Source organism: Aegilops tauschii, chromosome 5, assembly GCF_002575655.3.
Source record: "Aegilops tauschii subsp. strangulata cultivar AL8/78 chromosome 5, Aet v6.0, whole genome shotgun sequence".
Lineage (NCBI taxonomy): Eukaryota > Viridiplantae > Streptophyta > Magnoliopsida > Poales > Poaceae > Aegilops > Aegilops tauschii.
In genome coordinates this window covers 524,338,390-524,341,722 of record NC_053039.3, presented here as the reverse complement: position 1 = coordinate 524,341,722, position 3,333 = coordinate 524,338,390, and the positions used below count along the sequence as shown (strand labels likewise).

The following is a 3,333-nucleotide window of genomic DNA, read 5'->3' as shown; positions in this document are numbered from 1 at the left end:
AAGAGCAAGTGTTACATGGTTGCAGAGAAGCGCTCCAAATATAGTTAGCAAACCCGATAAACAAAAAAAGGTGGGTTGATATAGGACAACTTTTACGTCATTGGTATCACTTGAAAATTAACCCAGCCATTCTTAGATTCATCTAACACTAGGGACTAGGCTCATCATTCCTACGGCAAATTGGTTGAAAATCTACTAATGTAGCTGCTCATGCCTTACGAAACTTCCTTCTCTTCTCCAATGCTTCCACTATGAGAGATGGGCAAGTCACATTGAGATCCTTGAAGCCTTGGGTTGCCACCACGGCATCCATCACATTGTCATCTGATATTTTGATAAATTCAAGGCAAGCATCCTTAAGCTTGACGCAATTATGTTGGTCAGCTAAAGCCAATGTGGTTGACACAGTTTCCGCATGCAGATCCTCGCAAAGAATGCTTTGGCAAACCATTTTGAGCCTCTCCATGGCATATCTGTCCGCGGCCACTAGTAGAAGCCGGACCATTTCAGTATCATCGTCTCCCTCACGGTCCTCACCGCCAGGCAAAGAATCGGTGTAGATGAAATGGAGCAGGGCCCTGAAGACGGCAGGTTGCATGTCCTTGATGGTAATGCACTGCCCCGGCCTCGCCTCCCTCATTGGCCCCTAGAGCTCCGCCTTAAGAACAGGCGACCACATAGCGAGAACGAGCCTATGCGCTTCAATGGTCTCTCCTCCAACAATGAAACGGACATCAAATCCCTCCCTTTCTTCCAGCAGCCTGCCAACATTCTCGGTCATGTCAGATGGTGGCATGTCGATTTTGGGGATTTTGGGGAGCGAATTGGCTTGGGTAACATGCGGCTTCTTGAAAACAATGATGATACATTCGATCGTCAGGCGATCATCCCGAAGGTATGCGGATTCCTCGATCTCGCTTCGCCTTTTGAAATTAGCAAATTGTGGAGCAAACTTAGTGACATCATCGGAGTTGAAAATCCTAGGCCCTGTTTTATGCACTGAAGACGATAATCCGGTGCACTGGTCGACCAGCCTCAGGTCGCAGGACGCCCGGACTTTTGCGCTATCGCTCAAAAGCTCGAGAAAAACTGTGACGTGATCAGGGCATGCACTGCCGTGCCCATCGGGATAGAAGCGGATGGCCCAGTCGTACCCGCCTACAGCGAAAATTCCAGACAGTATGTGGCTGTCTTCGTCATTGCCCATGCCCCTGTGCTTGCTGTAACCCATGATATCAAACACATGTGTCCCTTGAGCCGCAACCGCGGTACAGATGAACACCGTCTTGCATTCCTCCATCCGATGACAGGCAGGAAGACTGCCGGCCGAAGGGAAAAGAATTGTGGCGCCGGCGCCACCACGTGCTAATCTGCGGTCCTGAGGACGGCCGGAGAGGAAGCCGACTCAACTTTCCTCTTCCTTTTTTGCGGAGGAAGAAGGCGAAGTGACCACGGAGTTTCGGGTCTTCTTGATCGCCAGAGTATTTTCCCAAACCCACGCAACCGAAGTGATGAATTATATAACGAGAAAGCTATTCTCCTGCCGACTGGCAGTTAGCGACAGATACGTACGATCGCTCCCGCCAGTTTTTTTCCCTTCGATCTTTCTTTCTGATCCTGTCGCTCCTACCTGCCTTTTTTTTCCTTCAGCGCTTAAAAAAATATAAGTGCTACGTGTAGGATTTGAACCTAGCACTTGTTGTGTTTATACATATCATCCTTACCAATACAACAACTAGTACTGGTTGTTCTTTATCAAAAGATAACGAGGTATTTGTACCTTTTTACTACTATATGAGAAAAGAAATGAAACAAATTTCTTGTTCTTTTTCTTTGGATTTCTTCAATAACTCGCGTACAATCATCATGATATCTAGTTTCATGAGTCTCAAGTTGATAACGATAACACCCTATTAATTTTCGTGCGGGGGTGGGGGTGAGGGGGGAGTTGATGAAACATCCACTCGGTAACTTTTTATGTGAACAGCATGGTAACTCACACATCATAGACCTGATAACTCGCATATCACAGATCTGATAACTTATATAACTTAGTCCTGATAACTTTGGCGTAGGGGTGGGTGTTGATGAAACATCCCCTGGGAACTTTTGGTGTGAATAGCATGATAACTCATACATCGGAGACCTGATAACTTATGCAACTCGGTCTTGATAACTTTTGGCCAATAGAGGTGATGAAATATACTCCGATAACTTTTATGTGAATATATGTATGTCATTTACAACCCCGGCGTATTGAGGCCGCTTGAAGGCCCTGCTCACCCGAAGTGATTTATAAAAATTCTTCTTTCTATCACGGTAACTCACACATCGCTGACCTGATAACTTATGTGCATAGGTCTTGGTAAATTTGGCGACCGGGTCGAGGGAGGCACGTTGATGAAATACCCTTGGTTATTTTTTGTGCGAATAGCTTGATAACTCACACATCGCAGGCCTAATAATTTTGGGAGAAAAAGATGTTGGAAACAAATCTTGATGCTAGTAGTTTCCATATTGTAGTTTCGATCTTGTAGTTTTATAGCCTAAAAAATCATGATAAAGCTGATAATTGAACTCAAGACTTCAATATTGAGATCTTAACACACTAGCCAACTCACCCACTACTTGGGTCCTGACAAGTTCAAATAAAATACCACTTTTTTTACCATCTGAGGTGAACAAATTGTTAAAATATACCCCCTGTAGCTTTCTGTGTAAATAAGATGATAACTTACATACAATTAACCTGGTAACTTACATATAAATGCATTGATAACTTTTCACCTTGGGCGAAAAGTTCTAGAAATATGTCTTGATAACCTAGTGCAAATAGCATGGTAATTTACGCACCAGACAACCGGTAACTTACATACAACACATTTGATAACTCTTTACCCATGTGAAAAACGTTACTGAAACATGTCCCGGTAACTTTTTGTTGTCGAAACATACCCCAATGTGAAGTTACCACTACCCCATGCTAAAGTTATCGTGCTTCTCATCGTATAGTCATTAACCTTCTCATATTATAGTTATCAGGCTTATCATAGTATAGTTATCATGTTGCTCAAGTCATAGTTATCACGCTGGTCATGCCAAAGTTACCAAGCAAAAAAATTATTATTGCTGATATGACAGAAAAAAGAAAGGTTAAAATAACCTTGTTTATATTCAATAGACAACAACTAAGGGTGGCTTAGTTGGTTATTGGGCTCAAACTCTAATGAATAGACCTGGGTTCAAGTCCCCTTTCCAACACTTTTATTTTCCCGGCTGGTGGTGTCCGTTCGTGGACAAGTCCGACTAGTGCTAGAGTTAGTCTAGAAGTAG

At 43.5% G+C, this 3,333-nt stretch overlaps 1 pseudogene; it reads right to left on the bottom strand.

The window, feature by feature from the left end:
• Positions 1–208: 208 nt before the first annotated feature.
• Positions 209–1,300, bottom strand: LOC109763174 (BTB/POZ and MATH domain-containing protein 1-like; annotated as a pseudogene).
• Positions 1,301–3,333: the final 2,033 nt, after the last annotated feature.